Here is a 12,630-nt window from a genome sequence, read left to right on the forward strand (position 1 = left end):
CTAAATAATAACAACCATGCAAACTATTAGGTAATTATATATTAAACAAAGCTTACAAAAGGGTAAAGGGCAAAAGGTGGAATATACTAATTTGAGAAAAGGAAATAATCTTAATTTTTAATACACATCGACGCATTTGTTGGGTGCAAGGGAATCGCCGGCATTGTACATCTAGAAATATTTCGCAACAAATTATTCAACACTTTGCATGCACACCAAATGGCTGAGAGAGGACGGAGGTGACTTGGCGATGAACATGGACAACATGAGGCGACGGCGACCGGCGACTGGCGACCCTCTGCCCCCCACTCGACTCGATGCGACTTGATGCCCATTCTGGAATCCGGATCGGATCGTATGGGATCGCCCAGCTCCCAGTTTACAGCTCCCTTTACCCGTTCCCGGATGAGTCCCTTTGGCTATGTCAGCGTCCTGTCTCCGCTGTTTGTCATTTCCTTCGGCTGCGGCTTGTTAAGTGCTGTTGGAATTTGCCATATTGCCACAGTTGCATCCACATGGATGACAGGCAATGCGTTGCGATACAAGTCGGTTGATGGTTGGGGCAAACGTAAATCATGCCAATTTAAATGAAAGCAACCTGCGTTTTGACACTTGTCGTTGTCATGGACCCCAAACGTGGCCTCCGTTTGATTGCCACTCCGTGATCCGCAGACTGCATGACGTCGTGAACATCGCCGACATCTTCAGGACCATCCCCAAGCTACACAAAAAAAAAGTCTTTAACCAGAGGGATAATTTTAGCTTTTATTAGCTGTATACGAATGCATCCAAGATTAGTAGAGAAAACTATACAATTTTTTCCAGCGTACAATAAGTCCCCATCATTGTCACCGGAAATGTTTCACTTGTCGTCGGACAGGCAGCTGCATTAATCAGCTTGCATTTATGGCTCGCTGATTGAGTAATGTCTGAAATCCCACTCCACCGACACCCACGATCACAGCGATCTGTGTCCTCGTCATTAAAATGTTATCGCTTTTTTATCTTAGGACTGAGAGTGGTCACCGAGATGCATACCTTGGGTCTTACCACGGCTAAATATCCGTTGCAACATTGTTGAGGTAATTTACATCTGCGTGAAAGGATGAGGTTTGAGACAAAGTAAGAAGATTTAATTATTTTTAGTACTTGCACGTTGTTGTTAAATTAAATATAAATATACAATTATCCTTGAACGTCTCTGTTCACCGATAAATCTCAGCAATCTCTAAATTTTAATGCAAATCACGTGGTTTTCACTCCACTTCTCCACCCCAGACACAACCAAAGGGATCTGGATTCCAGAGTTGAAGTCCAGATATCCACTTGCATCTCGAGTGGATTTCGCAGTTCATCTGATTGGTGGGCTGCTGAATGCTAAGTTGACGCTTTGATCTTGTCTTGAGCGTAAATCTGGTGATGCGCTTTTGAGATTAAATGCCATTTGTGCGGCTATGGGATGGCCATGTTTGTCACCGATGTTTCTGGATTCCAGTGCACACTGCACTGGGCAAATTAAGTAGGGATGCAGTTCCAGCAGAGACAACAACACGGCACCTGTTCATTAAACGAGGGGGAAATTATAGTGCGCCGAGTGCAGTAAACAAATGTAATCGACATCCTGTGTAGGCCACAAAGGATGCCGCCGGCCATCGATGAGTGGGAGGGGCAGCGGCTGAGGGCCGAAGGAAGGGAGAGGGCGCCTTCATGGCTAACAAAAGGAAAGACATCGACTCGCACACAAGCGCCGCTCGGCTGAAATGAACTGGAACCGAAAGACAAACAGGAAAAGCGAACCGCGGAGTCCTCGGCCGCGGCACAGCACACAAAACAAATAATAAACACAAGCATTTTTGATTTAGCATGAAATTTAAATGACCCGCCGCACAGATACACAAATACAGGAATACTGAGATACTAAAATCTAGGGGATGCAGATGGAGGAGCTGCAGCTCAAGACTTCACTTTGCGTTTTATTGTCAGGGCGCGCAAATATTGTCAAAAGACTTTCGAGCATACTCAAACCATTCCACTCAACAAAATCTAGGTACAGTATTGCTACAAGTTATTGCATATTTTTTTACGTTTTTTTTATACGCAAGAGGTATAATTAAAATTTATATTTAATATTATTCCATAAACGAACTTATTTCCACTTTTTAAAACATAAACAGAGGATTTATTAAGTCTTTCCTGCTTAGGACTTGAATTTTCTCTAAGCGTAATTTGCCAGACATTACCATTTGCATCTCTCGTTGCAGCGACGGAAGCGCCAGTGTGGAGTAAAAGATGCCGACAAAACAGGAAAAGATGGGCTAAGGGTCTGGACTTCGGTCCCAGATTCCCTGTCCCCTGATTCCCCCATTCCGAGACCCTTGTGCCCGGTCCTGTTTTGTTTGCCCCGGCGCTTCGAGTGTCCCCTAGACGGCTCAGAGAGCACTTGTTTGGATTTATATTTCGGTTTGCTTAGGTCCGAGGAGGCGGCCAAAGTGCCAGGCAATCAAAAACAAATTATGAGTGCTACAATTTGCCGGGGAATGCGGATCGTAATGGGATCGAAATGGGTCTAGGAGTGGGTATCTGCCTCCTTATCGCTGGCTTATCAATGTTTATGGGGGCAGCTAATGCACTTGGCGTGCAGTTGCCTTTGGCGTTGGCATTGAACTTTCGCCGTAACGAAGACCAGGCCTAAAACAATGGCCCGAACGGGCATGGCCACACTCCACTGACCCACTTGGCCAATAAGGAAGAGGCAGCTTAATCACGGCTGCAAATCCTATATCAATAATTGACTTGAAAGCAAACAATTTATGATGACCTAAGACCAAACAAAGAGCGAAAAGGGTGCGGTAATCAAAGGAATTGGCCAGGCGAGAGGGCGAGGCGATTGGGCCAAGAGGATAAGGCCAACACAGCGCCATGGCCCAAAAGCGATGACGGGCTAGATGACGACGACGATGATGATGATGCTGATGCCGAGCCGATAATATAAACGATGAACGATAGAGCACGTCGACCCACACAAACTAATGTGAAAGTTGGAGGGGATTTCGATGACTGGCAAAGGATGGATGAAGTCGGAACTGTTGCTGTCTTGCTGTGTTGCTGCAGCGGATGACCTTTGGAGAACCCGTCGTCATCCAGCTCCCAAGTGAAAACATCTCAAGAGCAATAAATGGCAGACGAAGCAGCGGAAAAATTGGAAATTCCAAATGGAAAAGCAAAGCAAATAAATATCTTACGGGCAAACAATATTGGCGGGGCTAAAACAAAGGCCAACTGGGTCACCAAGTCAAGGACCAGTCAGCCAGTCAGTCAGTCAATGTGCCAGTCCTGAGGGAATTGACCAAGCCAATACCGAATCGGTACAAGGAAAATCAGCTAGAATCATGAACAGTAGCAAATAAGTGCATGCATTTTTGAACCGCAAATCAACGTACCCTTCCATTCGCTTCTCAATTTCTCGACTTTCTGACAACGCAGCTTGAGACGTCTAACCAACTTGTACTTGCGTTCCATCATCATTTTGTAGTCGAGTTGGAGCTGGTTTCCTTTTCAGCTGACTCACTTATGTAATAGCTAAATTGGCATCGACGTATATATTAAAAGGGGGGAAATGGGCGAAGATTTGGGTTTCGGGGCCAGGCTGGCTGCTAATATGATTACTCCTTAACCGGAAATATTTCAAGAGTATCGGCGGGGTTGGCAGAATTGCACGGTCATTACTATTAGCACAGAACTCGAGAGGCTGTTAGGATAACGAAAAATGCCCCATACCTAGCAATGGTAAAGTAAACATTTTCATTTTGTCGGATTTATGAAAGCTATTGATACAAACTATAGCTATATAAACGATCCAGTAGCTTATCTTACAGTACGTTTAACGATCGAAAAACCTACTATAGAACTTAAATTTGAAAGAGCCACGAGTAGGACGCAATGGCAAGATATTGAACTCATTACCCGTTGCCGACATGGCATCCTCCCGCAACACCACCCGTACCGTCTGGCCAATATCTTTTGTTATCCGAGTGCCAAACTGCTAAGTCCACATTAATTACGTGTATCTTCAAACAATATACGAGATGCGGTGCCAAGACACAGTGCCCGATCCGAATCCCCAAGACCCAAAGGGGCCAACATGGCTAATCAGGTCCGTAGCTGTTTGGCATTGTTCACTGTACCGTTCGCTCGGTCGGTCTGACATCATTAAGACCACATATCCACGTATCTACGACGGATCCACATCCACTCGACGCAGTGGCCAACTAATAACCGCCGACGATGAGAATGCGAATGAGAGCGAGGAGTGGATGCACTGAAAATATTTCCAATCGGAATTTTTAATGGCTTTGAACAAAGCGAGGGTCTCAATAAAAATTGTAATATCAATGATTCTGTTTGTTCCCCCAAGTCGGATACTAATCATTTTGCTTTTTTAAAAGCTGTTATTTGGAACTACTGAATTTTCTCTCCGTGTACCAGGTCGATGAGACGTCCGACGCATAGCGCCACTTAAACGAAGACGCTGTGCGTCAAGCAGCGCCGCAGAGTCCGGCGGGAGAGCCCAAAGCCGACGGACATTGAGCCTGCGGTCGGGGAACGCAGGATGCCATAGACGGCGGGAAGGAAAGGGGCGAATGGGGACTCTCGACTCTGGCTGCTTGTAAGCTGTCAAACTCGGAAATTTGCAATGACAGCAAACATTGCCAGGGCGCAGATAAGCGGCGAAATGAACGCTGCACAAACTAAAAACTCATTGTCAGGCGCTGTCTGTTTGCCAGCCGACCAAGCGATCCAAACCGCTTTGGGGGTGCGTTGCTGCATAATAAACTGCTGGCCAGGAGGCGGGAATCCTGCATCGGGGCATCGGGCACCAGCGGACCGGCGGACTGGGGGCCACAGGGAACAATAGGGCGCCAGTCAAGCTGCTGCTTTGGCGGCAAGAGACTGCAAAGAAACAATAAACACACGAAAATAATGTAATGAGTTGCAGCGAATGGAGGACAAGTGCAGCTTGGTCGCTCTATGGAGGTACAGTGGGCAGATCGTGTTAAAGAAAAGGCACCTATTGGAAAATAATTTAGAAAAATAACTAGATAAATGTTTTATGTTCCAATTTTAAATATATTAAAAGATAATATCAACGGGTCACGAGCTGAGTACCCAGATCTATAAGATTCAAGCCACATTCCTCATCATTTACTCCACTGTTGCTGATGAAACCGTAGCTTCTTCACTTCAACTAAAGAGCATATTAAATTCATTTTTAAGCGAGTCCCGTGAGAAACTCGCCAAGTGGGCGCGTCTCCAGTGGGCTGTGGAAATCGGGGGATATTATTGGGGATAGGGGAACTCTTCCATAATTGATGCGCCATGCATTACTAGACAAAACTGTCTGCAGCTGAGGCAGAAGAGGAGTGACATCAAAAGGGTTCTTCCCCATCTCTGAACTTGGCTCGGTCATCTTCTGTGGCCATCGGCACTGCCAGCATCTTTGCTTCTGATTAATTAAGAATTATTTTAATTAACGTAATAAATTTGCGGCCAGCAGGCAGCAGAAATGTGAGGCCATATAACTCTTTCCCCGTTTCAACTCTGCCTGCTTTTTTTTCTGGCCTGCTGGTTGATTTCTGGTTGCATGTGCCCGTCGAACGCAGCCCGAAAATGTGCGAAAATTTATGTTGCTTGCGATTTTGGCGACGACTTGTTTGCAACTTGTTGGCCATGTTCGATGCGCGATTTTGGCCAAGCCTCGGATGCAATGCGATGCGATGCGTGTTTGTCTGGCAAGTGGGTCAGAGTCACAGTCCACAGCAGGGGCAGAGCCAAAGTCAAAGTCAAAGTCAGAGTAGGAGCCAAATTCAGAGGGAGAGTCGCTGAGTGCTGGCCTCTGCCGAATTTCAATTAAATGCACATAAATTAAAAATTAGTAATAACTCGGGAACGCGCGGACCCCAAACAAAACGATGCCAAGCACGCAAAGCCATAAAAAAGGAGGAACACACTGAGAGAAAATTGGACTTAATTCATTCTTTCGCAAAATGTTTATGAAAACCAATCGAATATTAAAAACGTCTTTAAAAAGTTGCGGCTATATTGTGAAGGGTATGCACAACTTAGGTTTTGATTTTAGTTTAAAATGGAAATTACCTGTAACGAACTTTTTTCCCGTGCGGCAGCAGCTGTCGCCCGCATAGTTTGCGATGCGGATACGGATGCGTTTACGGTCCAGGACGTGACCCGTTACCCGTTCCCGGACTCGCAGCCCAAGTTCCTGCTCCCGATCCCCCCTGAAACCTGTCGTTAAAAATCTGTGGGCCAGCCAGGCAGTCTCGGGCAGCCTATTAATTAGCCAAACTCAACACCTGCTGTGCGGCAAGCAAATTAACCTGACAGCTGGGAAGAGAGGCGTCCCGACCGAAACTGGGAAACTGGGGATTTAAATTGGACGAACGTATCCAACGGATCCGGATCCCTTTGCCCGATTGGGCTGTGAATTGGAAAATAATTGTGCGACGACCATTAAATTACCATGCCCGGATGGATTGGGCCCACGTTCCGACAATTAAGACATTATAAATAAACAAAGAGCAAATAGTTATTAACTAATAACTGGCACGCGGCGGTGGGCCGATGTGTTGGCCATAAAAGTTTTCCCCATTTTCCCCTTGATAGAGCGAGCCAATGAAATATTTATGCGCCGGCCACCTGTCAATGGGTCAGGGGTCAAGGCTCAAGGTTGTCAATGAACTCGCTTCTGCTAACTGCTACGGGGTTGCGGTAAATGACTAAATGGTATACCGAAATAAATCAGCCCAAATATAGACCGTGATTTCACGTTTCTATGCTAGTTGCTTGCCAAAGCGATTAGTAATTATTAATTGTGGAAAGCATTTCCGATTTGGGCGGAATCGAATGCCCAAAGGGGTACATTATGTTAGGGAATTAAACGGCAGCAAATTGTCTGAGCACCCCCAACCCGTCTTAATGAGAATGGTTCAGTGCACCCGATTCAGTACGCCTACCCCGCACCCTGAAAACCCCAACCCAACCCCAAGCCAACCCATTCCAGCACCCAACTTTCACACACACCTGTGCGCTTTCTCAGACCCAATCCACGAGGCTTAATGTTGTGACAGACAACCGCGTAACAACAATGGCACACCAAACACCTTTGCCGACACACACTCGGGCGCCAAACAACTTCCACACCATTTACAGTTCATTGAATTTGCCCGATAAATACGCATAATTTGTATACATTTTATGCGAAACATAGAGGCTCGGGACCCCGTGATTTGCTGCATTCTGCTCCACTGAGTCCTGTGCGCAGGACCCCCAGTGTCAGCCGACTGATACTGACACCCAACCTCTGGCGAAAGGACGTGCGGAACAGCGGCCCATAATTACAATTTGAAATAAGCAGACTGTTAACCAACACCCACAGACATAGGGGCCAAAAGGCAAAAGGAGCGAAGGCTCTCCACGTCGCCGCCATCATCCACCTACGGAGAAACATCAAAAACTTTTGTACATTAAATCAAGCATCCTTCGCCATTTGTTGCTATTAACGTCAGCTACAGTGGAACATCTGTGAAGGAATCTTTGGCATATGCAGAAATCAAGGGAAATGTTTTATGAGAGCCTAACTATTGAAAATAACTTTCCAAATATTTTCCAAGAAAAAATACTTATCTCTGTAGCTTGTTAATTAGCCCTAGACAGCCTAACAAAATTCTTTTGAAAAAAAGGAATTTTTTTACGAATTCGTTAAGATTGCGAATATCCTTTTCGGTCTCCTTAGCGAAGCTTCCCTGTGTCTTTCTCGCCCTCCTACATTTCGTTCTCTTTGTGCGCCTCTGCTGATTTTCCGTTAATTTCCGCAGCGCGGCAATCGTTGACTTTTCAACGGGAGCGTCAGACTCACGGGAGGGCCATTAGCGGGCGCCAGGGGGGTGGGCGGTCGCTCGAGTGGGTGGCCTTTGTAAGGGCTCACATGCTAATTCGCACACCCACTCGTATCCGTTGGGGAGTTAGAGTTCGAGAGGTTAGCCCCCATTGTTATCCCTGCGTCGAAGTCGTTGATTTTTCGCATTTCAGCCTTTTACACACTTCCTCTCCGTGCATTTTCCCACTTTTCCGCTTACCCATTTTTTGCGCTTTCCCTCGTGAATGCGCGTGAGTGAGTAATTTTTGTTTACACTTTTGTAAATAAAGATTTATGTTGCACGGGGACGCCACCGAGCTCGGCACGTGGCACCTTGTCGATAATAAACCCAGAGCAGTTTATTTACGCAAATTGATTAGTTCGATTATGTTCGACAACACGGCGCAGATAGAAGTGGCTTACGATCCTAGCCCCAAAAAGACATTAAAAGCCATCGTCGTAAGAGGCGATAAGAACGAGGCAATGGAAAACCAGGAATAAGCTTCATATAAGTAAAAACTGGGTCGAGCATATAAAGATGTTCGATATGGCGCTTTAAGGACATATTTAGTCATACTTCGTAGGCATTATTCCCTTAACATTGCAAATAAAAAGAAGCATTTTTAACAGAGTACGTTGAACAAGAAAGAGTTGTGCTTCTAAATTGTTTGAAAAAACTATAGGCGGTCCATCAAATGTGATTAATTGGTCGCTTGCACTTAGCTTCCTTTATAATGCAGATGCTATTTGTGATCCGGTTTAGTATCAAACCCATCTCCAAGGCCTCGGATCATTAAAAGTTTTCGCTTAGCGAATGCACTACACAGTTTTTCACGGCATTGTTCCCGCTGCTCTGCTTCCTGGCACTTGGCAGGCGAGTGGAAAACTTTTCCACCAACTACAACAACGGGCAAAGGTCAGAAAATGGCGTCGGGGTCGCGGCGGGGGGAGCGCAAAGATGGAGCAAGTGTAAAAGAAATAAACGGACTTAAAATAGGAAAAGTCAACATGAGCTGGGCCATTGCGTGTCCGGGGACAGGACGTTTGCCCAGGACTAACTTATTTTATGCCGGTCCAGGGCGTGGACAATGATAATGCGAGCAAGCGAGACGGCGCAGGAGGTGTGAGCGAGAGGGGAGCTGAGATGGGGCAAACACAAAGATGAGATTTGTTCTTCTCCGGGGGCACAAAAGCGGAACGGCGCTCAAAATGACTGACACGGCTAGCTGGTCACATGGTCAAGAGCGTGAAGCGAGCCATGGCTATAAAGCACACACATAGAGATCCAGGACAAAAGGCAAAATGAATCACACTGAAAGTAACTGAGGGCAATTTGGGAGTCCAAAATTAAACTTAACCTTCGACTATCAAAAAATGGTGGATAATAATAGTTATTAGGTCTCAAACTGCCAAGTTCCAGGAAATTTCCTGTCTTTAAGAATGTGTATTTTATTTTTAATATATAAAACAACAGTGGATATATACAATTTGTTAAATTAAGATAAATATTGTAAAGAACAAATTTATTACATAGGTGCGCAAAAGAGAGTTCTGAATTTTTCACTGCATCCGTCCAAAATGAAATTCCGTAGAACATTTTGTATCTTGCTTAGTTGTTTTAAACTTTATTGTTTACGCTAGTGATCAGGACGATGGCTTCTCTTTTGGCCGCCTTCTTCCGCTCCCGCTGCCACCAACTTGGCCATGCCATTGTGTGGCTCTAAAACATAAACGGAAGCGATTTATGGTGCAAACACAATGAACGAGCCAGCAACAAACAACCACTAGGAGCAGAAGAAGATGATGACGCACAACAACAAACACACACAAAGGACACGGGACCCGGTCACATCAACAATTTGTGTAGTGTTGACCAGCAAAGTCCTGCATCCTCGTGGCAGCTCATAAAAAAAGCGCTCGAGAAGAAAAAACTCACACACTCCGGCCAACTCAAACAAACAGTCGGGCCAACTCAAGTTGGCATCTAGGAATTCCGCTAGCCCAAACAAAAGTTAAGCGCAAAGGAGCCAAACAATGAACTTTGCAAAAAATCAACAAATTAGAAAATGGTCGGGGCATTAAGAACAAGAAATTCTTTTAATTTCTTGTGTTCGCCTAATCAAAATTTTGATTTATTTTTCCTAAAAAATGCATTATTACTACTTAGGTTTATACTGTATGTTTTTTTTTTATAATTTTTTAAAAAATAAAATTAGCCCCATTTTGGAGATTAATTTCTTTCCTTAAAGGCTTAGCTAAAAATTACAATACACTTTAACCAGCAAATTTATTGTATAATACAAATTGCTTAGATATTCTGGTCTCCCAAAAATCTTGTAAATTTCCGAATAAATTGCTGGCCAAATTCCTTGGGAATTTACGCTGAAAATCCTCCGAGTTCCCAGCTCCAATCGTTTGGGGTCCCAGATCCGATTCCATTGTCCGCTGGCCGCAACTAAAGTGCTTGTCACTGGTCACGGCCCGGAAGTATCTTTATTTCAGCTTTGTTTGCACTTGCACACACACACTTGGCAGGACACTTTCGGTACACAGATACTGTCACACATACAGTCGCGCAGGACGGAAAGGAAGTCCAAGTGTTATTATCCTGCTTAGCCATAATACGTTGTTAAAATGTTGAGACTTTGTCATTTGCTGGGCCATACTAAAAATCACAAGAAATTGAAAAATGCCTGCGACCCGAGGGAAAGCTACATATATTTTTAGCGGGGCGATGGAGGTCCTGGCAAGGGTCCTGGCAAAAAGATGCCACGGCAACCGGGCGAGCTGAGAGCTGAGGGGCTAAAAGAGGAGTCTTGCCAAGAGATTCCTGTGGGAATCGTTGACAGGCGCGTGGCCATTTTGTCTTTGCGCCTCGAAGGGGACTTTATTAAATTTTCAGCACAGGAAATGCTTTGAGTACTTTGCCGCCGCCTTTGATTTCGATTCGCCGCCATTTTTGGAAGCCATTGCCATTTCCGCTTCACCGTTTTGCATATTTCCCGTGTAAGCCGAGTCAGGCCCACAGGTGAAAAGGTAAGGTAGGCTTACGGGCGCCGCATAACAATTAAGTTCATTAAATTTCAATTAATTCCATTAATTGAAGCAGAAATATGCGTTTCATTTGATTTGTTTTGATAGGCCGTCAAGCACGCCGAATATTTTAGATGAATTTCTTTTCTCTTCCTTCTTGCCTTCTTTTACTTGCAATTAATTACGTCAGCCAAACCACAATTAAAATTAATTTGCCCGTCTAGAGGAAAGTATCTTCGGCCAAAGGCAGAAGCACCGGAAGCTGGAAAATGCTGCAAAAGTCCGAGTTCGGCATCCGCATGTCTGGCAATAAAAATTCTCAGCGTAATTAAAATCAAAGGATTTCGCATTTAACAATTTATGTACGCTATAATTTTTGGGGCGGCAGTAGACACTGCGAACTGGCTCGTAAATTTCCCCCTTCCCACGACGACTGCCGCCCGCTGAAAATCGCTTTATGGTCGTTAATTTGTTGGCCATGGCAACGGCGGGGGTGGGGTCGAAAGGGGGCAGGGACAGGACCCCATTGTGTGTGTGTGCAAATGATTTGTTTCCTTGGCGCCTGTTTGAAAACAAAGGCTGCTGACTGACCAGACAACGACAACGGGACACTGGCCAAAATGCCGGACTGCAATGCACGTGACTGCATGCCACACATGCCGCAAGGACATGTGCGGGAATATCCCTACGCCACCGACGCGCTGCAGCCCAGCCACGCCCCTTTGGGAGAAGCCACTGCATTTCATCGCTAATTTAAGTTAATGGTCATTGTTGTAAATTACATTAATTTTAATGCGATTTCGCACACACGCATGCACCGGAAGTGCTCCCAATCTGCTCCCTGCTCCATCCCCATTTCTTCTGCCTTTCCCCGGGGAAAGGCTTTTAAGTGTGTGATTGTTTGGCCATTGCACTTTTATGTAATTACCGCACTAACAAATTACATCAAGTGTCACAAATGAATGCATTTATGATGTGCATTTTAAAATCCCGCAGCCACCGAAAAGGAGGATAGTTAGAGTGCCGGCATCCAGGAGCCGTAAAATCTCACCAAGTGGCCCTGTTAAGTATGCTAAAGTGCACTGCTCGCTGTGTGCGCGTAATTAAAATGCATTTTGCCCGAACAAGGGATTAAATCATTGTTGGGCACTTTGCCATCCGTGCACTGTACCGCTCTCCGCCAATTTCTTGTCAGAGGAGCACCTATTTATGGAAAACAGAAAAGCTGCAAACAATTATCGCCCTCTAGAGAGATTACATTTGGAACAGCAAATAAGTTTATAAGATGCATGAATTCATTATTATATACTATTAAAGCGTATGTATGTACTCAATAAATATAATTTAATGGGTTATAACACCTCTGGCTTTATCTTAAATAACTTGAGTCATAATATAAACATAATTAGAAGTCACGTAAGTTTGACCAAAATACATCTGTTATTACTTTATGTGTTCTTTAACGGCGAAAACAACTCCTTTGCTGAGACCAACAATAGGCCTTGGCACTTGAACTGGTTTCTTTGTTGCAAGCGGACATGTATGTAGGTACACTTTTCGCTACACAAAACCAAAGAGAGGTGGGGCCCGCACTCACGTATGGGAAAAAGTGGCAAGCGTTTTGGGGCCATTCAAAATATTTGGCTGCATTTGCATAAAGTTCTGCT

Source organism: Drosophila mauritiana, chromosome 2R, assembly GCF_004382145.1.
Source record: "Drosophila mauritiana strain mau12 chromosome 2R, ASM438214v1, whole genome shotgun sequence".
NCBI classification, from domain to species: domain Eukaryota; kingdom Metazoa; phylum Arthropoda; class Insecta; order Diptera; family Drosophilidae; genus Drosophila; species Drosophila mauritiana.